Source organism: Vipera berus (genome assembly GCF_964194415.1).
Source record: "Vipera berus genome assembly, chromosome: 1".
NCBI lineage: Eukaryota > Metazoa > Chordata > Lepidosauria > Squamata > Viperidae > Vipera > Vipera berus.
The window spans coordinates 24,099,981-24,114,783 of record NC_138202.1 but is presented as its reverse complement, the minus strand read 5'-3'; the positions used below and the strand labels follow the sequence as shown (position 1 = coordinate 24,114,783).

At 45.0% G+C, this 14,803-nt stretch overlaps 1 protein-coding gene across 1 annotated transcript in view; it reads left to right on the top strand.

The window, feature by feature from the left end:
* PTGER2 (prostaglandin E receptor 2) overlaps nucleotides 1–10,900 on the top strand; it is a 41,177-nt gene extending 30,277 nt beyond the window's left edge. The window contains exon 3 of the transcript XR_014026033.1: nucleotides 10,526–10,900. The gene's annotated coding sequence lies outside the window, so the exon portion shown is untranslated. The remainder of the gene's footprint in view (nucleotides 1–10,525) is intronic.
* The last annotated feature ends 3,903 nt before the right edge of the window (nucleotides 10,901–14,803 follow it).

Genomic DNA, 14,803 nt, shown 5'->3' with positions numbered 1-14,803 from the left:
CTTAAACGGGTCGCCAGCACGTCCGGGGAGCTGGCTGCGATCAGGACGTCATCAAAATAAGGGCAAACCCCTGGTATTCCCTTAAGCGTCCTTTCCATCACCTCCTGAAATATCCCCGGCGCTACGCTAACCCCAAACTGCAACCGGTCTACCCGGAACGCTCCCTTGTGAGTGATGATCGTTTGTGCTCTAGCAGCCCCTGGGTCTACCGGCAATTGCTGATAAGCTTGGGCGAGGTCCAATTTAGCGAACACCGACCCGCCTTGTAGGGACGCTAAGATGCTGCTGACTGCAGGGACCGGATAGGAATGGGCACTTAAAGCTCGGTTTATAGTCCCTTTATAATCAGCGCAGATACGAATTTCCCCATTTGCTTTAATTGGCGTTACGATGGGAGTTTCCCAATCTGCTCCATCCACTGGTGTTAACACCCCCTGGTCTACCAGCTTATCCAATTCCCGCTCTATCTTTTGCTTTAACGCGAATGGAACACGCCTCGCCTTCATCCTTATGGGTTGTACCTGGGGATCTAGTCTAAATGAGATTGGGGGACCCGTGTACTTTCCCAACTGCCCATCGAACACGTCCGCGAATTCCTCGCAGACTGCTTCTAGGGACAAATGGCTCCGTGTCTGATTAATCCCTGTGATTTTGATGCCCAAGGCGTTAAACCACCCTAACCCCACAAGGCTAGTCCGCTGGCCCTCGACGACCAACACACTTAATTTACCCTTGAATCCCTTGTACTGCACCCACAACAACGCCTCCCCCCGGATTTTGATCGGTGAATTTTGAAAGTCAGAGAGGGTCAGTCTGGATGTTCTCAAGGGAACCCGTTGGCCGCTCCGCTTGCAAATGTCTAAAAACGTTCTGGTGGAGATGATGGATACGGCTGACCCTGAGTCCAGCTCCATCAAGCAGGAGACCCCTTGCAGCTTCACCCTCAGTTTTATTTTTCGGGCTAGCGCCGCAGGAGCCCCTGTTTTAAAAACGCCCGGCCGTCCCGACGTGTGACTCACAGTCAGACCCAACGACCGCTTCCCAGTACCTGTGGCATACTGGAACTCAGCTTCCACCTCGTGTAGGCTGTCCCGCTGCTTGCCTCTGCAGACCGCCGCGATGTGCCCCGTTTTTCCGCACGACCGACACTTCGCCGACTTGAAACGGCAGGTAGACCAGGGATGCTGTCCTCCGCAGCTTGCACAGCGGGTAGACCGGGAGCCGCTCGCGCCACAGCCGGAGCACTGGGTAGACCGGGGCTGTCCGTAACCGCTGTTCTGGGTAGACCGGGAGTTGCAGCCGCAATGCTGGGTAGACCGAGGGCGATTCGCGCTGTGACCGTGAGGCTGGGTAGACCGGGGTCCGCTTGCTCCGCATCTGCACTCCTGGTCTCTCTCGCCTGCCGTGGTTGGTCTCGATTCTTTCCTGTTGTCTCGGTCGGGGTTGAAGGATCGCTGAGGTCGGTTGATGGCATCCACCTCCAGCTCTGCCCCGTCTGCGTCGGTGCTTCTTCTCACCTGGTGGATGGATCCGCCTTCCCTCGTCTCGGGCTCCTCGGCTGCTTCCCAGGCTAAGAGTTCGTCTTGGACATCCCTCAGGGTCAGTTTCTGCTTAGCAAAAAGTTTCTGGCGCAGCTTCCTGTCCCTCACCCCACAAACGAGCCGATCCCGCAGCCTAATTTCTAGATTTTCGAAATTGCAGAGGCGAGCTGCCAGCCTCAGAGCTGCCATATACTGTTTGGCAGACTCACCTGGTCGCTGATCCCATTTTTCAAAACGATACCGCCAGGCGATCTCGGACGTCTCGGGCTTGAAGCGTTCAGACAGCTTCGCCAGCAATTCGTTGTAGCCGACGGAGTGGATGTCATCGGGTGCGCAGAGACCGACCGCCAGCTGGTAGGTTTCTGTGCCGCAGCTGCAGAGCAGTACCGCCGCTCTCTGCCGGTCCTCCTTCACCCCGTTCGCCCTCAGGTAGCATTCTATCTGCCCCACGAAGGCTTCCCACTCCTCGGGGCGGCCGCTATTGAAAAGGGGATACTGACCCAGTTGTGTCATCTTGTTGTCTCGGCTGTCCTGCGTCTGGATCCGGGGCTGCCGATTGGATTCCGTCCGCGGCTAGCGTTGTCCGATGCAGGATCCCACCCTCGTCGCCAGTGCAAAGTCGCGTGGTCGCACAGAGAGACGGACACTTGAGCCGGGTAGTATTTCTTTTATTCGGATCAGGAATGAATCTGAGACAAAGGGGTTTACCTGGTGTTTCTTATACCTGCCCAGGTGAATGATGGCCAATAGAATTGAACCTGGGCTTCCCGCCAGTGCATGTGGCCAATAGGTTTAAACCCTGGCTTCCCGCCAGAGCTGACCATGCCGGGGGCTGTCAAACTTGCTCCGTCCGGCTTTTCCCGCCTCAGCGGTTATCGCCTGGAGCTGACCAGCCCCCTGCTGCGCTGGCATTTATTTATTTATTTATTTATTTATTTATTTATTTATTTATTTATTAGTTTTTATAAACCGCCCTTCTCCCGAGGGACTCGGGGCGGTGTACAGAGGAAGGAAGGTATACAGATGAACAATAAAAATAATAAAAACAATAGTGAAAACAAACTGGGACCCCAATTAACGCTATCATGCCAGGCCGGACTGCTGGAACAGGAAAGTTTTTAAGTCGCGTCGGAAGGTACGGAGGTCGGGGGCCATCCGGATTTCGGTTGGTAAGCTGTTCCAGAGGGCTGGCGCACCCACTGAGAATGCCCTCCCCCTGGGGGCCACCAGCCGACATTCCTTGAGCGGTGGCACCCTGAGGAGGCCCTCTCTGTGGGAGCGCACAGGACGGTGGGGTGCTGACATTGGCAGAAGGTGCTCCCGTAGGTAGTCCGGACCCATGCCATGTAGGGCTTTGTATGTCATTGTTAGCACCTTGAACTTCACACGGAAGGCAACCGGAAGCCAGTGCAGCGCACAGAGGAGAGGTGTGATATGGGAGTATCGGGAGGCTCCCAAGAGTGTCCGTGCCGCTGCACTTTGCACCAGTTGAAGCTTCCGAGTGGATCTCAAGGGCAGCCCCATGTAGAGAGCGTTACAATAGTCTAGGCGAGAGGTCACAAGGGCATGGGTGACTGTACGTAAGGAATCCAGGTCCAGATAAGGCCGTAGTTGGCGAACTAGTCGAACCCGGGAGAAGGCCCCCTTGGTCACAGCTCCTATGTGGTCTTCTAGGGAGAGCTGCGAGTCTAGGAGGACACCCAGGTTGCGGGCCCTATCAACAGGGGGTAGTAACTTGTCCCCGATGTTAAGCAATGGGACGTTCTGAATATCCTGGCTTGCCGGAACGTACAGCCATTCAGTCTTGTCCGGGTTCAGTTGAAGCCTGTTCCTCCCCATCCATTCCCGGACCGCTTTCAGGCAGCGGGACATCACGTCTAGGGCATCACTGATATTGTTTGGAGTTGAGATAAAAAGCTGGGTGTCATCAGCATACTGATGGTACCCTACTCCAAAACTGCGAATGATCTCACCCAGCGGATTCATGTAGATGTTGAACAGGAGAGGCGAGAGGACCGACCCCTGAGGGACTCCGCAAGCGAGAGGCCTCGGGGTCGACCTCTGTCCCCCTGTCAGCACCGACTGTGAGCGACCCTGGAGAAAGGAGGAGAACCAACGCAGAACCGTGCCTCCCACTCCCAGTCCCCTGAGGCGTCGCAGCAAGATACCATGGTCGATGGTATCGAAAGCCGCCGAGAGGTCTAATAAGACAAGGACAGAGGAATGGCCCCTGTCCCGGGCTCTCCAGAGATCATTCATCAGAGCGACCAATGCCGTCTCCGTGCTGTAGCCCGGCCTGAAACCCGATTGGTACGGGTCTAGATAAACCGCTTCATCCAGGATCTGAGGAAGTTGGTGCGCCACCACGCTCTCAACAACCTTCGCAAGGAAGCGAAGATTGGAGACTGGACGAAAGTTATTCAAAGAGGATGGGTCCAAGGTGGGCTTCTTGAGGAGAGGTCTCACCACCGCCTCCTTCAAGGCGGTGGGGAAGTGACCCTCACTCAGAGAAGCTAGCAGCATACACTACAGGCATCTTATGTCAATATAATTTATTTTGAGATTTTTCCCCTTTTGACCTAGCAGCCTGATACTTGGGAATGCATGAGTGATTCACCCAGTTTTCCTTGCATTGTCATCTCCCTTTCTCTCACTTTGCTCTTTGCTATATTCCCTGCCCCTAATGAAGTGAATTGTGACACCCACAAATGCTTATGCAATGATAACTGGTTTCCCTTGAGAGAACCACAAGACAAAAATGACTAGCTGAAAATAGCAACATGAGCCTTGGGTTATAGGTTTTTGGTCCAGCTTTGAATATAATTCCATTTGATCATTTCAAATGAACTATCATTTGGATTAAAAGTCCCCACCAAGCCCTTGGATGGGTTATGGGACTCAATAGACTCTCTCCTTCACCCCTAAACCCCCACTTCCTTGTTTGTAAAGTACCTTATGTAACTGCATTTTCTCCAACGCAAGTAATTTAATTTGGAACAAACCAATGATAAAGATGGCACACTGACCTCAGCAATACATTTTCTTTCCTTGAGAACATTAGGAACTGTTAGCTATATGAGAAGGAATAGAGATCACTTACATTGTTGGTGTTTCACCAAAATGCTTTTTCCTCATTCTTTGGAGGCATCTCCATTCAGCTACACAGCCAATTGAAGTCGGGCATCATCAAAATCAAATAAATAAAACGAAATAAAGAAATAAATAATGAGACCAGTATAAAATTAGTGTTGACCTAAACAGAGCCTTGGTGTACCTTCAAGGCTTAGCAGATGATGGTAGAAACCTCTGCAGATTAAAGCCAGCTTTGTCAGAGCCATCTTTTAGACTCAGCTGAGTAGGCTCAAACCTTGAACTACAAGAATTGGAATGACACTAGATGACAACAAAGAGATCTTTGTATTGCATTAATACCATCCAGTGGAAAATAAAGTGTTCATAGCCCACATATGATAGCTTTTGTGCCCTTTAGTCAGTGTTGATTCCTGGTTACTGCCCGGACTAGTCCCTTTAGTTTTCTTGGCAAGATTTTGGAAATAGTTTGTCATTGGCTAAGAACCAATGAAAAAGAGCCTTGGTGGAGCGGTGGGCTAATGCCTCCTTAAGTAACACCAGCTGCCTGCAATTAGTGCAGGTTCGCATCCCACCAGGCTCAAGGTTGACTCAGCCTTCCATCCTTCCGAGGTAGGTAAAATGAGGACCCAGATTGTTGGGGGCAATTAAGCTGACTTTGTAATAATGCCGCTTGGGGTGTGTGTGAAAGCCCTAATAAGCAGGCATATACATAGAATGAAGGCTACTGCTAAGCTTGTAAGCCGCCCTGAGTCTTCGGAGAAGGGCGGGGTATAAATGGAATTTAAATAAATAAATAAATAAATAAATAAATAAATAAATAAATAAATAAATAAATAAATAAATAAACAGGGGTAGGCAACCTTGGCTCTTTTATGACTCGTGGACTTCAGAATTCCTGAGCCAGCCATGCTGAGGGGAAAGGGAGAGGTTTCCAAGCTGAGTCATGCTGGCTGAGGAATTCTGGGAGTTGAAGTCCACGAGTCATAAAAGAGCCAAGGTTGCCTACCCCTGGCTAAGAGAGAATCACTGGCGAAAAGTTACTCAGCTGGCTTTGTTCCTAGGACAGAATTAGAGTTCACAATTTATTCTAGCACCTTAACCATCACGCCAAACTGGCTCTCTTATTCAAACTTCAATAAGAAAGTGGAGCTGCACATAGTATTATTTGTGAGTACTGAATAAAATTATTGATACTTTAGAAATTTGGTGTTGGAGAATATCATGGACAATAAAGAAAACAAATGAATCATTGAACAAATCAACTCAGAGTTCTCACTCAAGACACAATGACCAGGCTCTCATTATCTTACTTCAGACACATTATGTGAGGACCTCGCGCTCTGGAAAAGGCTGTAATGCCGGGAAAGGTGAAAAGAAAGAGGATGACCAGCAGCAAGATGGATGGACCCAATTACAGTGATAGTGGGTGCACAATCGAAAGAGCAGGTTAAGGACAGCTCATTATGGAGAAACGGTTGTTCGGCATAAAAACAAAATTGATGGCACATGATGAATAATCAATTATTGCTGCTAAAATATCAGAATAGAAAAGCTTTCCTAGATCATACCAAAATCTCATCTAACTAGCATTTTGCTTCCCACAGTAGCCAATCACCTAAGTCTTTGCAAGCTGAGATCTAGAGGAAAACTCTGTCTTCATTATAATCAGAAGCTAGATGGACTCATCCCAAGGGGAAAAGACAAGTAAACTGGAAGGGGAATATTGTGACCAAAGATCCCATAAAACCGAGATCCAACATTACCCTAGCCCCAGTTTCCCTAATAATGAACATCTTTGTTGGGTTAAATTATTACATTCAGAACAGACACATTGCTCTTTTTTCCCCAAACAAAGGCTACATCCACCTAGCTCCAGGAAATGTGAGGATGTGGCATCTTGCCTAAGTTTTTAATTATGAGCCAGATGGGTCAGAGGTTCTCTATTAGAGGGAATGACTACTTCAGTGCTTCTCAAGCTTCTCCTCTTTAAGATGGTGGACTTCTAGAATTCCCCAGCCAGCAATTCTGAGAGTTGAAGTTCACACATCTTAAAGGGGTCAAGGTTGAAAAACATTGCTCTACTTCCTACAATAACACCCTTTCCAAATGTCCCCTTTACTCCTCCCAACTCCCCACTAGGTATCCAGGTCACCTCTGCCAAGTATTACTTACTGTTCTATCATAACCTCACTTCCTTTTACAGCTGGTTGTCCTAATTCCATTAATAGGTTCTACTAACGAGAGGCTGCAGAGGGCTTGGGCAAAATAATGCAATAAGGAGGAAATGGCTTTTCTTCTCACTGACCATGTGCCATCTCTGGAACCTGGAAGTTGATGAATATAAATGAAAACCATCTCTCTCCTGAGAGCTACTGGCCCAAGGTAGCCGATTAAGCCTTTTATAATCTAATGCTGGACCAGAAATCCCATCATGACCAGCTGGCCTGGGCGAGAAGACCGGCCTGGGGAAAGTGGAACAAAATCTGTGATCACAACTTCTTCTATATCCTCTTTTTCCTATTCTTGCTCTGATAAGACTGCAGTGCTTCAAACACTTTTTTTAATGTGCTTTGAAGGATAGCAGGGCGTAAACACAGCACCGGTCTGCAACTGTTTAAAACAGCCCTATTTCCTTTTCATCATGATGATGTGACAGCTGAAGGCAGCCACATGATCCTGGGGGAAAAATGTTGCTGCTGCTTGAAAGGGTTGCAGGCTGGTGCTAAGTTTGCACCTTTATGTATTCCAAAGCAGGGGTCCCCAACCCCAGGCTTTGGACCAGCAACAGTCCGTGGGATGCCAGAACCGCAAACAAGGAAGTCCCATCTGCGGGATACAGACAGCGCACAAAACCACACCCCCTATGGTCCACAGAAAAACCTCTCTCCATGGAACCAGTCCCTGGTGCCCAAAAGGTTGGGGGGTGCACTGCTCCAAAAGACCTATTTTGAATCATTTCCAAAATGCTGCCCAACCCTATTAATTCATTACCAAGCCTTTTTTTTCCATTAAGAGGGCTAGAACCTGTTTTGCCATCCAGGGTTGAGGGGGATTACCAAAATCATCATATGCTCATTCAGCTATCATGATTTGCAGAATCAACAAATCATGGTTTGATTAATATCAGAAAGAATGAAGAAACCTTATGCAAAGGGGTAGGTATGGAAATGAAAAGTCCTATCTAGGTTGGAGGTTTATCTTAATAAACGTTGGTTTCTTTTCTAGTAGACACCACACAGGCAGATGATGTCACCATTCTACCTGGGCTGTTTATGTCATAACTGGGAAACGGCTCATGCATAAATCATCCTCCAGCGAACATGGGTGTCGTTACAATTTCCTCACAGCAAACTGAATTTTCCAAAGCCCACTCCTGGTCCTTTTTTTTTTCAGGACTTCAAAATGAAAGAATGACTTCCTTGAGAAAATCAGCCTCTTTCCAGGTTGTACAAAATTTGGCTGAAATGAACCATTTCTATGAAAATGGGAGTATACAGGAGGATGTCTGAGATTATCAAGTATGCCTACATGTCACCAGGAGAAGAAAATAGGAGTGGGTGTGGGTGTGCAGGTGTGGGTGTGTTGTCCCCCCTGCCAACTCAGTTCCCCCTTCTCAGTTCCAGTTATACTCTCATCATGCAGTTTCCAAGCCACCATCTCTTCCATCACTACCACCACCACCACACCTTTTTTTTTAGCTTTTGGGTGGCAGAAAAGGGGAGCATTTCTAGATGTAATTAAGCTTTCTGGAAAAGCTCTGGCCAGACTCTCCTACCACAAAATGAAGACAGCCCGATTCCTTTTGTTAGTTTCCTGCCCCATATCTGCAGATAATTATCCTGCCTTGATTCAAGCATACAGTATTCAAAGAAAGAGATCCAAGAACCAGAGATTTTTTTAATTTAAACAAAAAAATAAATCAATATCCATATGTAGCCTGAGGACCACAAGTTGCCAGTTGCCAAGCTGCAACAAGTGATATATGTTGGGGATTCCCAGAGTAAGAAAACAGAGACCGGAGGAGGAAAAAAGTAAGTAGGGAAGTCATATCTTTCTTCAGAAGCAATCACAAGAGAGACAAAGTGGAGTGAGTTCACAGGAGGACTGCACCTTGCATTCAAGCTACCTCTTTTGTGGCAAGACAAAATAGTGAGCAAATCACCCACCCTTCCTTCCTTCCTTCCTTCCTTCCTTCCTTCCTTCCTTCCTTCCTTCCTTCCTTCCTTCCTTCCTTCCTTCCTTTCCTTCTGAATCATAGAACTTTCCCTCATTTTTGTGGAACTACAGCTGAAAAAGCAGCTCCTTTTTTCTGCTCTCCTTCAAAAACTGCATAGCTTCCCAGAGCTTTTATACACAAACCCTCCCTCTTTCCTCTACCAGTTTATATAACCCGTATTTGACTTAAAACATCAAACCCGCAAAGGGGATCTTGCCAAGAGATACATTCTTGGGAAAGTTGCAGCCATGTGCTGCCTGAAATTAGAGCAAACATAGCCCAGAGCTGCATCATGTATATCAGCATTATTCATGTGATCTTTCTACAAAAGAAGGAAACTAAATCTTTCCTCTGAATTTTCCCACCAAAGTTAATAATAACATGTTAATAATAACATCATGTTGTATTGATGATAGTTATCAGCTTGGAAACCTTTGGTGGCAGTGTGTGTGTTTGTGTGTGTGTGTGCATACAGTGTGTGTGTGTGTGTGTGTGTGTATGCATGCATGTATGTATGTATAACTACAGGGGATATGTGTGTGTGTGTGTGTGTGTGTGTGTGTGTGTGTACGTAGGGACGCGGTGGCTCAGTGGGTTAGGACGTTGAGCTTGTCAATCAGAAGACTGGCAGTTTGGCAGGTCGAATCCTGAGTGCCGCGTAACAGAGTGAGTGCCTGTTACTCGTCCCAGCTTCTGCCAACCTAGCAGTTCGAAAGCACGTAAAAATGCAAGTAGAAAAAGAGGGACCACTACGGTGGGAAGGTAACAGCGTTCCGTGCGCCTTTGGCATCTAGTCATGCTGGCCACATGACCACGGAGACGTCCTCGGACAAGCGCTGGCTCTTCAGCTTTGAAACGGAGATGAGCACCCGCCCCTAGAGTCGGAAACGACTAGCACACATGCCTTTACATATATATATATCCTCTCTGGAAAGCAATGCCTAAAATGTATTTAATTTTCAACATTTATATTATGCAATTTCACAGTTTTTTTAATTATCCCAAATCAAATTATAAAGAATGTTGTGCCCTGCAAAACTGTTAGATTTGCATTAGCCTGTTTTGTCCAGTGGCTCTAAATGGCACAAAGGCTTTGTTTCTCCACACAGTAACAGGAGTTTTCTTCTAATGATACATTGGAAATTAGTCTTGATTCCTTCTTCGTATAATTGAAACCCACAGGAACTGAGTAAAAGATTGCAAAGCTTTGGCCATGTTTCACATCTGAGTACATGCCAGATAGAGAAAGGATCCTATACAGGGGGTCCTTGACTTACGATCTCAGTTGAGCCCAAAATTTCTGTTGCTAAGTGAGTTTTGTCCCATTTATGACCTTTCTTGCCACAGCCGTTAAGTGAATCACTGCAATGTTAAGTTAGTAACCCAGTTAAGTGAACCTGGTTTCCCCGTTCGTTGCTTTTGCTTGTCAGAAGGTTGCAAAAGGTGACCACATGATCCTGGGACACAGCAATGGTCATAAGTATGAACCAGTTGCCCAGCTTCTGAATTTTGATCATGTGACCATGGGGATGCTGCAATGGTTGTAAGTGTGAAAAATGGTCATGCCACTTTTTTTCATTGCCATTGTAATTTCGAACGGTCACTAGATGAACTAAATGAACTTATGTAACTAAATGAACTTATGTAACTACCCATACCTTTAATTATTTTGCAGAAGAAGCAGTTCCATAAAGTATAGTCTGATGTCTCACTTCTCTCTTCTGGAACCTCCATGTCCAAGGTATTATGACTGTTTCTTATAGAACAAGGGTGTCAAACACGTCACGTGATGTGTAATGACATATATTTTTTTATTTTTTTATTTTAATTCCATTTATATCCCGCCCTTCTCCGAAGACTCAGGGCGGCTTACAAGCTTAGCAGTAGCCTTCATTCTATGTATATGCCTGCTTATTAGGGCTTTCACACACACACCCCAAGCGGCATTATTACAAAGTCAGCTTAATTGCCCCCAACAATCTGGGTCCTCATTTTACCTACCTCGGAAGGATGGAAGGCTGAGTCAACCTTGAGCCTGGTGGGACGCGAACCTGCACTAATTGCAGGCAGCTGGTGTTACTTAAGGAGGCATTAGCCCACTGCTCCACCAAGGCATTAGCCCTTCTTCCCATTGCCAGAGCTGGGGTAGGCGCAGCTTCCGCATGACACATCCGGCCTGCAGGCCGGCAGTTTGACACCCATGTTATAGAAGATGTAGAGTAGTTAGGCCATGGCTTTGAAGAAAGTATGCTTTACAGTAGCTATTAGAAAAACAGCAGCTTAGCAGAAAAACAGAGGGGGGTGGGGGGAGAAAGCACCTTTGACCTGCCTTGACTATTGTGGTTATCAGAGGGAAGGAAAAAGGGAAAGGAAAAAACTCTGCCAGGTCTTCAAGATTCTGCTATTACTGTTTATATCAATAAAAGTAGAGTGCTAATATTTCGTGTGGTTTCTCTTTCCTGTCCTGGTCTACCACAAAGGGCTGATAGAAGCCATTTTTGTCATTTGTTCCTGGCAAATTATCATAAACTTGATTTTTCCAGAACTGGGTTGATGATGTTCATCACGGTTATCTATTAGTAATTTCTTTTAAAAAATTAAGCAGATTTATTCAGATGCATTCATAGAGATAGCTTGCAAGCAATATATCGTTTCCAAGAACATATACATTTTGCAGGTTGATCATCAAATAAATTTTAAGGTGCCAGATGTTTTTAACTGGGTACTATTTCAGGAGAATGTAAGAAAAAGAAGCAGTGGCTCCTGATTTATATTTCCGCTTGGTTGTAAATCATGTTTTAAATATAGCACCGATGGGAAACTAAAGGATCCTTTAGTTGGCACAGGTTGAGAAGTGATTACTTAGTCATTTCAAAATATAAATTTATGGTCTCCAATAAGCAAACAATAAAATATTTTTATCTCTGATTATGTGCTGCAGAAAGCCAAGTAATTCTGAGTGAAGAGCTGCTAATGCTTAGGGAGATCTGATCTGTTATTGGGGGTTTTTTTAAGTTAAGTTCTTACAGTAAGAACAATTTGACTGTGGAACCAATTCCTCAGAGACGTGGTGCACTTATGTAAGGCCCCAAGAACCAGGAATGACTCAAAGGGTTATTTTTTAGTAGTTTTCTTTATTGTTCTTCACTCACCGGTAGACAGATTCTTGCCAGACTAAAGCAATTATTTGCATAACTATAGGTATACTTCGGGAAAAGTTAGGAGGAGCCATTTAACCTTCTTCCTGCCAACCAAACTTTCCACGTTTTGCTGCCTCCTTGCCCTCTGGAATGCAGCCTCTCCATCCTGGGAATCCAAAATACATTTCCCCACAACTTCTTAAATAATGGACTGTTTAAATAGAGGCTAGGGGAACATCTGTCATGAATCTTTTCATTTGGATTCCTGCACTGAGTACAGACGTAGACTCAGTCACTTCAGTGATCATTGCAATCTTCAGATTCAAATCTAGAACCAATGAGCTTGTCCCTTTGTCTAGACCATCTCTTTACCTCTCGGCTCCCCCTTCCAGATCCTAAGCTGCAGAAAATTGGACAACTGTCAACAGTGGGCAGACTGTCTTCAATCTCTGGTAAAATAAGTTTTACAATGCACATAAAAAACCAGGGAGACTTTTGATTGCAATGTTGCAGCCGCCCTTTTGGCTTTTACTATGCCTGCAGACAGCCCCGCTGTCAATGTGGTTTAAGTAATTTCTCCAGCATGTGAGCTCCAGTGCCATTTTCTGGCTAATAAAATAATCCCCAGGAATGTTGGGTGGAATGTAGAATGACTGGTCTTTAATTGAACTTAAAAATAACCTGTCTCAGATGAAGAGAAGAACCCCAAATTTGTCATCTTTAACTCATCTAGTAATTGACTTGCTGATATAGCATTGCAAGATTAGTTGGAAAACCAGGTTAGTGTCAGGAATGGTTGGAGGTCCGAAGGGGGAGCAATGAAGAAAAGCAACACAAGTCTTTCACTTATGTAGTAGTGACTGGGATTTTCTCATTCTTCATCCATTTTGGAAAAAAGGAGTTAGAAGTTAATCTAGGTGAAACCTATTTTAGGACAAGCATTACAAGGACTGTGTCAGGCAGAAAAAATCAGAACCATTTGTAAGGTTACAGCATAGATTTATTCAAGATTTATACAAAAGAAACTGATTCAACATTAAACTGGCATCAGATAAGGATCAAAGGAACTCAGAAGAGGTTTGTCTTGGAGAACTTGTAGAAATGCAATGGCTCTAAACGGATGATGTGCCTAAGTCTACCCACCAGCTCTACCTACTTTTCTCCTATAGTTTGGGCTTATTCTGCAATAAATTGTACTTTCAATGTATGCCCAAATTGGACAGTTTCTGAACAAGGGAGTTCATGGATTACACATGGTCCTGGGTTCTAGGAAGAGTACAGAGAAGAGCAACAAAATTGATCAGGGGACTGGAGGCTAAAACACATAAGGAACAGTTGCTGGAATTGGGTATGTCTAGTTTAATGAAGAGAAGGACGAGAGGGGACATGATAGCAGTGTTCCAATATCTCAGGGGTTGCCACAAAGAAGAGGAAATCAAGCTATTCTCCAAAGCAGGACCAGAAGGTAAGTCAAGAAGCAATGAATGGAAACTAACCAGAGAGAGAAGCAACCTAGAACTAAAGAGAATTGTTTTGACAATTAGAACAATTAAACAGTGGAACAACCTGCCTCCAGAAGCTGTGAATGCTCCAACACTGGAAGTTTTTAAAAAGAGACTGGACAGCCATTTGTCTGAAATGGTATAGGGTTTCCTGCCTGAGCAGGGGGTTGGGCTAGATGACCTCTAAGGTCCCTTCCAACTTTATTATTATTATTACTACTGCACTTTGAACTTTGTTCCCTCTTGTATAAAATATTCTCTCTCAAGCTATGTCCTTGGAGTATGTTCTGGAGGCTGGGTATTTTAAATTATGATCCCAACAAATCTGCAAAGAACTAACTAGAAAAGACACACCAGTGTGAAGGATAACAAGGATCCCATATGCACAATATCATATTTTAAACATGTATACAGTGAATATATGTGAAACAGGCTGAATGGATACCTGAACCTATTTTCCTGCATTGAAAAATGTTGTATATGGTAACTTTATGCTTAGCCTGGGGCTTATCTAGAAGTGTGCCTCTTGCTCATAACTAAGGAGTTATAGCCTTGGGTGATGACATAGATTTGAAACCCTATGAGTAGATTGTGGAACTATAGAAAAGTTTCATTTTGACTGAAAGCAGACTCATTACTATGACATCAGAACATTGTACTGGGACGTCTACTTTGGCTTCTGACTATATATTCAAATGTTTCAGTATGTTTTGGCTGAACATCTCCCCACTTGGGAATAGCTTTGTGTATTTTCAACTGCTGTGTAGCCCTTCCATCCAGGAAGAAAAATGCAATCTGCTATGCCAGTCAAAGATTATGTGGGATCAACAGAATTCCTGCAAGAAATGAGGTTGACTATGTGAATTTATGTTGGCCATCTCTTACCATTTACCAAAGTAAATTTCATTCTCTGGTTTTTCCAAAGCTCATTTCCCCCCATCAGTCAGACTTTCCCCTGCCATGAGTGATGAGAAGTTTAACACAACACATTACGGAAATTCATGGTGTCCTGTGTAGCAACCTGCCTATCTACAAATGATGGACAAGGCATTTTAGGCAAAAATGGAGCAAACAGGAAAACAGGAAATATAAGATTAACAGCAATGACCTTCCCAAAAAAGTTCATGAAATTTCTTTGTTCTTCTGTGTGCTACCTATATGTCTTTATAAAATCACAACTTATTATCTGGGCACTAGGCAGCATGGTTCATAAGAATGTAAAAAGAACCCTAGTGAGTCAAACCTGTTTAGTTCAGCCTTTTAGTTCCACAGCAGCCAAAAAGATTTATTTATTTTTATTTATTTTATTTT